This window comes from Pelodiscus sinensis, chromosome 8 (assembly GCF_049634645.1).
Source record: "Pelodiscus sinensis isolate JC-2024 chromosome 8, ASM4963464v1, whole genome shotgun sequence".
NCBI lineage: Eukaryota > Metazoa > Chordata > Testudines > Trionychidae > Pelodiscus > Pelodiscus sinensis.
In genome coordinates, this window is record NC_134718.1 from 63,255,511 (window position 1) to 63,269,566 (window position 14,056).

Here is a 14,056-nt window from a genome sequence, read left to right on the forward strand (position 1 = left end):
ACAAACTAAAATTCTATACAGATAAAATAAGTAAGCATTTTTCAGAAGTGTGCGGCGACGATTTGGTGTTTTTACGTCTGATTTGCAAGCAAGTAGTTTTGAAGTGAGGTAAAACTGAGGGTATACAAGACAGATGCCTGAAAGGGGTACAGTAGCAGAGTACAATAGTCTGAAAAAGGTTGAGAGCCACTTCTTTGGACCCTGTATGGGTTGGCAAATGGGTTTAGATTGCCCCTTGCTTTCTTAGGCTACATCTACACTGCAGGGCTATTTCGGGATACCACCAGTATCCCAAAATAGCTATTCTGTGTCTTTTGAGTGCACCTGTTATTTCGAAATGTAACAAGCTCACTATTCCAACATTCCTCGTGACTGACCGGGCCAGGTCTGGGCACAGCTGAGGGCGTCCGCTCTGGGCGAATTGCTCAAACTTGGGGCTTGTTACAGCCCCAGACTGGAGACCTTCCCAACTAGGCCACAAACCAGTCACACTGAGCGCTTCAGCTGCCAATCTGGCCAGCCAGAAGCCTCATGAGCAAAACCCCACTGACACCCCAGCTCTTCCTATGCCCCAGTCAGCCCCGGGCCTAACACACAGGTGAGGAGTTTTAGAACCTAATCTCACCTACCCCGAACAGGTTCTTCCAGCCCCAAGAAACCAGCCACAGGTCCCAATCAATTTACACTCTGGATCTTACCCACAAGACCATGCAGAGCCAATCCTTTAGAATCTACAATCTAAAGGTTTATTACTAAAAGAAACAAAAGGTTATTAAAGAAAATACATTACATGCATCGAATCACCCAGTTCTCGATACAGGCTCTTAGCAGAGATTTTATAAACTGCTATCTTAAAAGTCTCTAGTGTACATCCTATGTCAGGATGGGTCCACAGTTCTTCCTGGCTCGTTGTTCCCTGCAAGGCTGCAACTGGGATCAGATGACCTCAAGACAAGATCGAGGATGCCACATGGCACTTATATACCTCTCCTGGCATCTTCCTGGCCAGAGCATGTCACTGCAGATCACATGGTCCAGTGACCTATCCTTGTGTCCCAAGTCAGCAACCATTATTCTGGCTGGCTTGCAGGTATCCAGACATTCCTCAGGTGTGTGTCTGGCACTAGATCTGTTGTCTCTGGAGCCTTGCTAATTAGCATAGCCACTGGCTGAACATTCTTTGCCCATTTCTTCTGCCTCAGACAGAGAACCTTCCGGCATCAACACAGAGTACATAATTATAACTCCACATACAGACATTATCAGGGCTCGCCGAGCGGTGGCGAGCCCTGCTAGCCAGCCGCGTGGTTCCACGCTCTGTGCATGCGCAGAATGCTCTGCGCCGGCTCTTCCGGGGGTGTAATCTACTACATTGTTTGTCGAGCCCTGGACATTATACAAGTACATGAATAGCATATACAGAATCAGTAGAACATAAGATTTAATGTGACTCCTCACATGGCCCCCTTTGTACAGACTTCTGGAGAAAACGTCCCCCGCCCCTATGGGTGCAACAGTGATCTTTAGAATCCAATAATGTGACACCTCATTCCACAAGGAGTAAAGGATGTTTTGGAATAGCAATTTATTTTGAAATAAGTGCTGTGTAGGCAGCGCCAAATTTCAAAATTAGCTATTTTGAAATTAACTCAAAATTAGCTACACTTATTTCGAGCTACTGACAGGATCCCAGTCACGAGCACAAAGATACAGCAGAACGTTGCTAATTTTGCTGCTATGCACACCATCAAATACCATGCATTTCCCAGAACTGTAGCTCACTGTCTCCAGCTCTGTTCATGGGGGAGCAGCTACCATAGCAGCAGAAGGGCATGTGGGATTAAAATGCTGGGCCACATAGTATCCAGGGAACTTCAAGATGCCAAACTCCCCCATTCTGGAGCAAATCATTCGTGCTAATGAGTCACCAGGCAACATAAAGAAATAGAAGTAAGTCACAAGTACTTTCTGAAGTTATTGCTGCAGCTGGACACCATATTAGGTCTAAATAATCACCCACCTACTCAATCCTCATTCTGTCAACATAGGACACTGGATACATGATCCTCTCTGGCAGATATTGTGACTTACACATGTGTGTGTGTGTGTGTATATATATATATATATATATATATATATATATATATATATATATATATGTACACGTGAATATACATATTCCCCCAACCTCAAGAAAACACTGTAGAAATTCAGGTAGAAGCCTATAGGAAGAGGCAGGACCTCCTAGTCATACCCCTCTGGTCCCACATCCCTTCATTTACCCTCTCTACTTCCCCAGTGGCTGTACTTGGGAGAGTTCTCTAGAGTAATTGCTCTCTGGCATAGGGCAGGGTCTTTTTCCTCCCATCCTCTTGCAAAAGAGAAAAGTCTGGCTGGGTCAGGGGCCAGCCTCTGTGGCAGCCCCTAGAAAAGGCTTTATGTGCTCAGACTCTGAAAGCCTAATAACCTTTCACAGGGTTTACCACCTGCCTGACTTCCTGAGGCATGTTGCTTGGCTGTCTGCTGGGATGGCTCTGGTTTGCAGCACGTTCTGTGGCCGTCTTCTCTTCAATTGACCTGCCTCTGTAACAAGCGACCTTCTGGTGGGTCACTATTCCCTTCCTATTGTAAGCTTCCTGTTAGACCCCTTCTCCTCCAGAAAGGACAAGCTGTGCAGGTGCTCCTCATTAGTGTAGAACAGGCCCAGAGGTGCTCGTCAGCCCACTAGGACTGTGAATGGTTAACCAGTAGGGCCTGGAGCAGCTCTCCACCTGCCACAGGTAGGAGGATGCTCCAGCCCTGAGGGCCACACAACAGGCAGGGCCCTGTTTGTGGTGGGGGGGTTGCTCCAAGCCATGACCTACCCGCTTTAATCAGTTAACTGGTTAAACAATTAAACAGGATTTTACATCCCTACTCCCCACCAGTGCAAGGGCAAGTCCATTCACAAGCCCCACCATTTACCAATAGTTTGAGTATATTTCTTTTAAGAACGTTCGGGTTCATACTGGCCCACCAACAGGGAGGCAAAGGAGGCAGTTGCCCTCAAAGAGGCCCAGAGTTCTGGCTGTTGCTACTGTGACAGCAATGGTGCCCAGAGCCCAGGTCCCTTTAAATTGTCACCAGAGCACCGTGCCCTACGTTCTGGGCAGCTTTAAGAGTTGAGGGGGGGTTGCTACTGTGACAGCATGGTGCCCCCGCACCTGGCCCAGGGGCCCAAGGAGGCTGTTGGCTGGCCTAAGTAGCCCGTCTGTGACAGGCCCGACCACAACATCCCTTCCCTTGAAAACAGAAACCTTGGAAATTCAAGCTTAAGGTGGCATTTGTGAAATAAAGCACCTAAACTACCTTCACTCTGCCCTCATAACAGCATTCGGAACACATCAGAGAAACAGCAGGCTAATCCGCCCTATCCGTTTCAATACAGCATTATGACGCCAGCCGTTTGGTCACCCTCCTCTTAACCATGTAAGGGTTGGGCTGCCTGACTTCCCTCCATTGGCCTAAGTAGGATTAAACCCACTTCTGGGAGAGGACTGAGATTGTGGAGCCCAGGGCTGCCGCATGTAGCAGACAATTAGGGCCCAACTGAGGTAGTACAGCTTGTCTCCGACTTACGAACCGACTTCTTGGCAATGATGATTTGGCAGCTCCACTAGCTCCCTAGACCACTTTTAGGAGTGGTGGATGCTGTCTGGGGGTCTCTGCTCATGTTTCCCTCTCATTCACCCATTTTGAATCTCTGACACTGCACCTTTGAACTTGTTTTTCATTAGCCGTCCCCTGTAATTATTTAGAACAAGGTTGGGGGAAGGGCCTTCAGAAGTGGGCGGGTGCATGCCTGTCCACTTCCCATGTTTTTCTAGTAAAGCAAATGATGAGTGGTCATTTAAGATTGCAGTTTGCCCCTAAGGTAGGGGCTAGATGACAATTGGAGGTGGGTCACTGAGGCTAGGGGGCATGGGGTTCCCTGGGAGGGAGGACCCCCACAGGGTGGGCACTGCTGTAGGGCAGTATGGTGAGGAAAAGGCACCACTGTCCAGCAGGGACATGGGGCCTGAACAAGCAGACTGATAGTAACAGGAGGTGAGACAGTGGCCAGTAGAAAGCACGCCAGGGCTGAGCTGAGCTGATTCCCGGAGTGACCAGCAGGAGGTGCTGTGGCAATGAGCCATGACCTCTTTAAGGCTTCACAAATATCTTCGTGAAGTCTTAATTAAACCAACAGCATGTAGAAGACAATTATCACCTACCATTTATTAAGGTTTTAATTCTGCAAAGCAATCAGCTCTTCATAGGATATAACCCTGTGTGGCACTCAAGTATCTCTTTGGACATATTCTGTTCTATATAGGCTAGAGGCTCATGTACCAAGCTCCAGAGGTCCGAGGTTTGGTTCCCCCTGTTGGTGTTTAGTGAGTATCTTCCAGTCATTTATTAAGCAATGTGACTAATGTTTCACATGTTGGTTGAGCTCATCCTCTCCAAAAGGAGAAGTAGGTGTAGTAAAGTGTCATGGTTTGCTAGGGTTTTAGGTTCTCCTCCAGCCTTCCATAGAGATGCCTCATATGCATAAGTGTGACTTACCAAATAGCCACAGCGATGTAGGAATTATTACAATTTATTTGTTGTGCTGCAGTTGTGCCTAAGAACCGCAGTCATGAACCAGGAAATATTGGACTAGGTACCATAACAACATAGACCACGAATACAGTTGTGACAAAAACCATAGCTTAGAAATAAAATAATCGGGGGACCTTTTTGTGAAGTACAGCCTACATTCTTCATTTCCTAGATTTTTTTTTCATCTACAGTATCATTTTAAATTCACAATTTTCTTAAAAGCCAATGTACGCTCAAACCACTGACCTGTGTCTACAATCTTAACTTTAGTATTTTGTATGGGAATGTTTTATAACTTAACATCCTCATTTTGAGCAGTGAGAGAATCTTTTATGAATTACCTGGTGAGAACAACTGTTTACTACTTACTTAAAAAAATATTTACAGGAAGCAGAAGAGGGGGTATCAGTAACTATTCTGTTGCTGCTATTACACAATTCAAGTATTGCAACAGCATTTGTAATTCAATTGCTTCCTTTCCTAAATCAAGGTTGCATGCTTGGGCCCTACCACCAGCCTGGTGACCCCATTTTCTCCACCGGGATTTAAAGCTTTTTCCCATTCATTGTATATCAAACATCCATTGGTTTTGCACTGTGTTACTTTCTCACTGTATTCCTGTTCTGCCGGTGCATATCCTGAAGATCTGATATCCTATTAGATAGGCAGAGTTACTAGTGTAATTTTAGAAGTCAAGTTTCCCTGGCAACGGGTGCTGACATCTCTGACTCAAATAAAACTTAAAGAATGCAGCTCCCTGGAATGATCATGGGAGACAACTACCCATTGACATCATTGCAGTTAGGGAGCTTTTCAAACTCACTTCTGCAGAGGCAGGAAATTGAATTTTTAAAACTGAGAGCCTCAAGGCAGAGGGTCTGGCAAAAATCCCCTCCCTTAGCAGGTGTGCAGAGTGATTGGAGTAAAGGAGTTAAGGAAAGACTTCGAGGACCAGTCCAGGGAAGATGAAGTGAAATTGGGCAATAAGGAAGAGCGAGAGGAGAATGAAGATGGAATTGTGGAATAGAGGAAAAAGATGGATTATCTCCAAGAAAAGGAGAAAGATAAAGAGCAGAATGAAAACTAGCGGGAAAGATGGATCCCCCTGAAAGAGGAAAAGAGATAGTAGAGAATCAGGCACATAAAGACGACAGAAAGGAAAATAAGACAGAGGAAATGTAAAATTAGAGAGAAGGGAGTATGTTACCCCCAGGGCCTGGATAACATGCTAGTATGGCCTTCTGGTAAAAGCCCCAGTCAAAAAGACAACAAATCCGCCCGCTCCCTCAGGGTCAATCACCTGTGAATCAGGCCCGTATGAAAACAAAGGGGAAAGAATAACAGACTCAGATTAAAGGTAAAAACAAGCAGAAACTGTATTAGGGATTGTATACAAAAATAGGGAAGAATGGGGGAAGAAGCCTGGAGCAAACTAATAATCATCAACAAAACAGTGAAAGTGAACAGTAAAAACACTCTATAAACATAAACAGCGTGAATATAAAGGTAAGCTTTACCCCGACTATAGATGGCTACTTGCTCTTCTTGGACTGGAGTGACAGAATCCAGAGAGCGTTGCTCGGGACCTACAACCCTTAGGCTGGTTGGGAGCCCTCAGGAAGGTACACCGGGGAGTCCTCTCGCTGGTAACAGAGAACTCTGAAGAGGAAGGCAGGCAGATGGTGTTTGCAGAATGGAAGTAATGGATGGCTCCTCTCCTGCTCTCCAGACTGGTCCACAGCTGGATCAGGTCTCTCAGTACCAGCGTAAACACTGTCTCTCGGGTGGACAGCACCCCTCCTGTGCTGTGTCCAGGCTTATATAGACTTTTAGGCGGGAAAATCCAGTTTTTACTAGTTCTTGTTTACCACTCCACAGGAATGACTCCTCCTTTCCCCAAAGTCACATGTTTGACAAACTCCATTTTGATTTTTACTCAAACAGCCATCAAACATCATCAATCTATTAACTTCTAACATAATAACTATTTAGCATGACAGAGGGTCCAGCCTACAAGTAAAGAAACAGAAGGGAAGATTAAAAAGAACAAGCACACACTTTAAACATTACCTTTGCTTTAGATTAGGTTAGGTTTTCCATATTCCTAGAGACCAGGCTGAGTTTTAGGAGCAGCCATTGAGGCTGTATTTTCAGCTATAGACTTTTATTGTTGTTTCACGTTTCCAGAGAGCCACCTAAGTCAGCAGACAGGAAGGTCTGGCTTAAGTCTCAGCAATCCTGGTTTCTAATCCTTACTTGCCTGTGACCTGAGTCTCAGGGGAATAGCTGTGTTGGTCTGTAACTGGAAAAAATTAAAAAAACAACAAATAGTGAAAAAACGTAGATGGCATTATGAGTTTTTGTGGGCACAACATGGTACCATCTCCTTTTTTTCTTCGTCTCTAAGGTGCTACAGGAGTATTTATTGTTTAAGTTTTTTCTCTGACCTGAGGTGAGCCACTCAATATACTTGTTTTTCCTCTCCCCACCTTGTCTGCCTTACTGTTTAGAATATAAGCCCTTTGCAGCAGGGACCAACTCCTACTAAGTACTTGTACAGTCACATGCAGGGGAAGGGCATTCTGCACCAAAAAAAATTAAAAATTTGGCATTCAATATTTTTAAATTCTGCAAATTTCTTCATATTTTGTCAAAACAACAATATAATCACACCAGTTTCAATTGTTTTGGTAATTTATTTAAAAAATACCAGCCAGCAATACAACTGATTTAGGAAATGTTTTTTGACAAATAGATTCCTCACTAGGTGCATTAATACAGAACTTTGAAGTAGTAGCCATGTAAAACACAATACAGAAGTTTATGTACTGCACCCTTCGGAAGCAATGCAAAGGTTTGAGGGAATCAGGAGTAGGGAGGAGCTGAGAGAGAAGTAATTTCTGAGAAGGAGCCTGGGAATTGGGTGTGGGTTGGAGAAATATGGAACAGTAGGTTTGGGGGGGTTTATTAGGGAGTTGGGGAGCCTCTCCCATTAAGACCTTGGCTGACTCCTAGCCTCTTTCATTAAGTCTGGCACATCTGTCCCCATCCCCACATGTCCCTGCATCCCCACAGCTGCACATTCCCCTGTATCCCTGCCTCCCCTCCTCCGAGTCCCTGGTTCAATGCTGTCTCTCCACTAGTTCCTATTTCTGCCCAAATCTCCCCTCCCCCCCCCATTAGCGCTTATGAGCCCATCCATGTGATTTCCCCTACCAACAGCTCTGTCTGTCCTCTCCATGTTCCATTGCTCCTCACCTGGCCTGATGGGCGAGGCACTGTGGGGAAGACAGCCTGTACTCCTTCCACTGTAGGACTGACTGCTCTTGCCCATGAGCCTGCTGCCCTCTCTTCTGGTGCCACCTGGTGGGCAAAAGGTGGATTTCCAGCTTCCTTTCACCTCTCTGTCAATTAGGCCTACTATGCCCCACCCAAAAAGTGCAGCTGATGTGGACATACTTACTGTGGTGCCTTCCATGTGGTAAGGTCGTTGGGGGCTGCTCTCCTATCAACTCATTCTGATGGAGTACTGGAGCAAATGGGAGAACACTAGGTGGTCAATTTATTGCATCTAAGCAGGCATGATAAATCAACCAGTGGTGCATTGATCACTGCAGCATCAGTCCACTGTGTAGTAAAGACAAGCCCTTATTCTGTAGGGGAATGGTAAAAAAACCCATGGGGGACATTAATTCTTCACTTGCACAGTGGCACAGACTTTCCCCTGACATAATCCAACTGAGAGATGTTACGTAAGTAAACTGTGTTCTACAAAGAGTCCTTTATGTCTTTGCTACCTTTAGGAAAAGCTGAGAGGCTGTGCAAGACTGGTGGTAGGAACACATTAAGGAATATTCTGTTCTTAGTAGGTGGCTTTCTTTCTGTTGAAGAAAAAAATTCCTGACAGATTTTAAAATTTCTTCTGAAGTAGTGAGAAGAAACATTGCCCTATCAGAAATGACACTGAGCTGAAGCACTTTAACAATAACAAAGAATTACAATTTAAGCCTCGTCAGTTCTGAAAACGAGACAGAGGTCAGGACTAGTTGTATTAGCATAGTGTTCACTGACATGCAGGAATCAATGAAAAAAACACTATATATTTAAACTCTATCCTTTGATATGCTTTTATATGTATAAGATTTCTTTAACATAATTGCAGATAACATATCTGAATTTCACCGGCAGCACACACACCCAGGCTGTGTCTAGACTGCAAGCCTCTTTCGAAAGAGAGGGGGAAAGGGAGGTCCAAGGGGGGAAAGGGATGTTGCTGTGGAAGGGGGGTTTGGTGGGGCGGGGTCATGGGGTGCTGGAAGAGCAGGACTAGGCACAGGAGCAGGCAAGCCACAGACCTCCCTGAGAGTGGCACTCAGGGACGTGCGCTGCTGGACCAGCTCCTCCATCAGCCGGTCATGCCACCGATCCTCTGCCTCCGCCCTCTCTCGCAGGATGGTGTTGAGCTCCTGCACGGCCTCCACATGCTGCCTCAGGATGTCCGCATACACACGCCTGTGTCTGTGGCTCCCATGTCCCCGAGATGGAGGTGGGGCTGGGGTGCTGCGGCCCTCTTGCACGGCTGGTCCGGCTGTGGAGGAAAAGAGGAAGACACAACCAATCCTAAAAAACTGGACTATGTAGCACTTAAAATACTAACAGGATGGTTTATTAGGGGATGAGCTTTCGTGGGCCAGACCCACTTCCTCACATCAGAGTAACACGGCTACATTTCTATCACAATCAGTCATGTGTGCAACAGCTGTCCAAAAGGGCATGCCCTCTCCCTTGAGACAGGGGAATCAGACATTCTGAAGGTAACACCGTGTTTGACCTGGGCATCAGCCTGAGCATGACAGGTTTCCCTTGTGCATCACCCACTGTGCACCCACCTACCTCCCCCTCCCCCGGGTGTTGCACAACCTCACTGCACTCACCTGCTGCTTCATCTCCGGCGTCAGATGACACCTGTGGTCTGTGTGACTGGCTCCAGGGTGAGGGTCGCCGTCTCCTCACTGTCCTCCTCTGGCACCATGTCCCCGTCTCCTGACTGCTCTGGGTCCTGCTCTGGCGCGTCCACCACAGGGTCTGCCAAGCCTGACTGCACGAGACGCCGTGGTGTGCATGCTTCACCACCACCACCCAGGATCTGGTCCAGCTCAGTATAGTAAGGGCAGGAGTGGAGGGTTGCCCCAGAACGGGAGCTATCCTCCCTGGCCTTCACATACCCTTGGCGCAGCTCCTTAACTTTGGAACGCACCTGGTCCTTGGTGTGGGGGTAGTGTCCTTTCTGTGCCAGGGACTCTGCCATGCGGCCATAAATGTCTGCATTTCGCCGCCGGCTTTTTAGGGCTTGTAAGGCCTCCTCCTCTCCCCAGAGCTCGAGAAGGGTCTTGAGCTCTGGCCCAGACCATGACGGTGCCCGGCGTTTGGAGCCCCTGGTTGGGTCCCCAGAAGGCTCTCTAGAAGGGCCAGGAGGGTCTTGGGGCTGGGACATGCTGCACTTCACCAGCCGTGTGCTCTGGCTGCTTTGCTGCCACAAGTGGCTGTGAGGGTGCCTGTCCCTTTAAGAAATGGCTGCAGACAGGAACCAGAGACATGCAAGCCATGCCCCAGATTGTCCACCAGGGCTTCTTCCTGGAGGCCATTATTTTCGAAAAAATGGCCTCCCCACGTCCACACTCACTTATTTTCGACGGATCTCCGTCCAAAAAGGCGTTCTTCCTTGTGCAATGAAAAGACGCGTTCTTTCGATTTAATTTCGAAAGAACGCGGCTGCAGTCTAGACGCGGGTGAAGTTTTTTTGAAAAAAGGCTACTTTTTTCGAAAAAACCCCTGAGTCTGGACACAGCCCCAAGGATAGGCTAATTTAATGTATTGCTGACCAGAAACGTGCAGAGATTAATCAGTTGGGTTCCTGGAGGCATAACACTTTCTTTTTGAAGTAATTTTGAAGTGACAACTCATGGGGTAGCTTTCCTGCATTCTTCATCTAGAGCTAAGCATAATGGGAGAACAGCTAGCCATCAGGAAAATTGAATTTTAGCATCATTACTTTTTAAACTTTACTAGTGGATGTCTTTAGGGTTCCAGATTCACTAGGCCAGATGCTGCTCTCAGTTACTCCATGGTAAGTCTGAAGGAATGTTACCATAATCTGTGGAGATATTTGAAATTTACACTGATCTGAGGCTAGAATTGGCCCTCGCTCATTGTATTTCTCATCTGAGCGCATAGCTAAACACAAATGTCACAGCTATTTTGTGCTCAGTTAAATGTATTAAGACAGCCAGGAACATTCCTGGAAAAGGATGGCATTTTCATCAAGCTTAGCTTTATAAAAATGCAGGCGGTAGGATTTAAAAAAAAAAAATTATACTAATAAAACAGTATCTTCTAGCCCAGAGATTCTCTCACTAGTTTTGTACAAGGAGGAATAATCCCCATTTGTGTTCCTAGTGCAACTCATATCTGTTTGTGTCCTATAACATGCACACCACTTCAATTTTAGAGTTCGTGTGACCATATGGTCTGGGGGGAGGAGGGGGAGGGATCAGGCACTGGACAGGGTTCCACAAAAACTTGGTTCTAATCTCTCCTCTCACCCTAATTTGGTGTGTGACATTAAAAAAGTCAATCAGCCTTCTCTAGTTTTTTATCACAAAGTTGCAGCAGCCACACTCTTAATCGTTTCTTTAGTAATTTTTCCAGGTCCATTTTTGATAGTCCCCAGGCTACGAATGAGGGCTGCCACCAGTGATTACCTGCAGGGAGCCTATGGCAGATTTCTATACCCAGCCCCCAAATCAGACTACTGGGGCTATCAAATCAAATACTGTTCACTGGTATCAGAGGTTTCAAAAGATGGTTTAAGAAATTATGGACTAACGTTCTTCAGAAAAGCTTCCTGCTAACACCAGGCAGTTAGCGTTTGCCTTATTTTCTGAAAACCAGGTTTACACTGCATATTTATATATAGTTCTGAAGTAGCTAACCTCTCTTTCAAATCCTTCCCTAAAGTTCATTTCTGTTTTGAGGCCTGTCACTGTTAATCTAAATAAACTGCTCTGCTTGGTTTAAACCTTTGTTGTATGAAATTGGGATTTTCAGTGCAGGTAGCATATGTTTGAACTTATGGTCTGCGTTTGATTTGGATTGTAAACTCTTCGAACAAGGTCAGCAAAAAGCACAAAATGGGTACTCACAATAACACCTGCTCTCTGTCCCTCTGTACAGCACAGGAGGTTGGGTGAGTAAATTATACAATGCTTAAAATATAATAATGTGGAAAGGCATAACAACATGGAGGAATCAGATTAACTAACGACACTGTTCCAATAGTGCACAGAATTGGTAAGAATACATTAACAATTGCAAAGCTGCAACCTAAAATATTTCTAAGCTGTGCTGAGATGTGATACGTATTAAACTATACACCCAACTGTAATTCTCTGGCATAGGAAGGCACTTGGCTTTCAGCCTTCCCACCAACATACTCAAGAGCAAACAAGAACATGTTTTAAGTTAACTACAAGAGTTTGTGTGATATTGGTTATGTATCAGCTGGGGAACAGGTAGATATGTTGGAGGGTAGGTTTAAGGTCTAGAGTGACTTAGTCAAATGGGCAGATTAGGCCAAAAGAAATCTGATGAGGTTCAACAAGGACAAGTGCAGAATCCTGCATGTGAGATGAAGGAATCACAAGCACTGTTATAGGCTGGGGGGACCAATGGGCTAAACAGCAGTTTGGCAGAAAAGGACCAGGAGATTACAGTGGATGAGAAGCTGGATATGAGTTAACAGTGTGACCATGTAGCCAAGAAGGCTAATGGCATAATGGGGTGCATTAGGAGCATTGCCAGCAGACTTAGGCGATTATTCCCCTTTATTTGGCACTGGTGAAGCCACATCGGGAGTATTGCGTCCAATTCTGGGTCTAATTACAGAAAGGATGAGGATGCATTAGAAAGAGTCCAGCAGAGAGCAACTAAAATGATTAGGGCGCTGGAGCACATGACCTACGAGGCGAGGCTTAGGGATTTGGATTTGTTTAGTCTGCAGAAGAGTGAGGGGGAATTTGGTTGCAGGCTTTAACTATCTGAAGGGAAGCTCCGAAGAGGATGGAGAAAGGCTGTTCTCGGTAGTGAAAGATGGCAGAACAAGGAGCAATGGTCTCTAGTTGCACTGTGGGAGGTCTAGGTTGAATATTAGGAAATATTATTTCACTAGGAGGGCGGTGAAGTACTGGAATGGGTTACATAGGGAGGTGGTAGAATCTCCATCCCTAGAGGTTTTTAAGTCCTGGCTTGACAATGCCCTGTCTGGGATGATTTAGTTGGTTGGTCCTGCTTTGGGCAGGGGGCTGGACTCAATGACCTCCTGTGGTCTCTTCCAGCCCTAGGAGTCTATGACCATATCCAACTCCCACTGAAGACAGTGGGAATTCTTACCTTGGATGGGAACAAACTAGTCTCCTATGGAAAAATTCCTAGTGAACTATGTAAGTTGGTGACCAGAGCATCTTGTTCTCTGCATGAGTGGCCTAAAGTTTCCTCCTGGCCTGGCCTATACTAGGTACTCTCTTTTGTGTAGCTGGATTTGTCTTACCTTACACAGAGCCACTGAGGCATCCATACTGCAGGAAGCAGAAGGAGGCGTACCAGACGCCTGAGGGGCTGCCCATAGCGTTTGATTTAGTAGGTCTAATGTAGACCCCTAAATCGAATGCTAGAAGATTGACCTCGGCAGGGTTGATCTTCGCTTTAGTGTAGACATGCCCCAAAATTTTTGTTCACTCAAAATGAGGGATTTTATAGAACAGGAAACTAAGCACTTTTTCTATCTACTGCATTGGTCTCTGTGGATCAGTTTAAGTTTCCATAAGTGAAAAGCAAACACTCTACGTGACCTAAAAAAGTAAGTTTTTTGGGTCAACCTTAACTCAAACTCAACACTAAGGCCATTTTAAGAATTAAAATATGCTGACATAATATCTTGATTTTTTTGTTGTTGTTGCTGTTGGCAACAGTGCTATATTTCCTAGCTAAAGTATTCTTTTCATCTTAGGAAATTTTAAAGTCACAAAAGCAATCAATCTTATTTAAAAGTTACAGACTTTAAAAAAACCCACTATTTCAGACAGCTCTTCTTGGCACTAGGGATGTGAACGACTAGTCGCTTCCTCCCCCCTTTGTGGCCTTTGTAAGAAAGAGGCAGCAACGGGGAAGGAAGTGGAGAGGGTGCTTCAAAGCGGCAGCCTGGGGCTAGACTCTTAGTAACTTGCTTCTCTTGACACTGGTTACTTCCAGTCACTCCTTTCCAAAAGCCAAGTCAACAAGGGTGCATCTACACTGCACCGAAGCTCAAAATAAGATACACAATTTGACCTATGCAAATTGTGTATCTTATTTCAGTTCTATTTTGAAATAGTATATT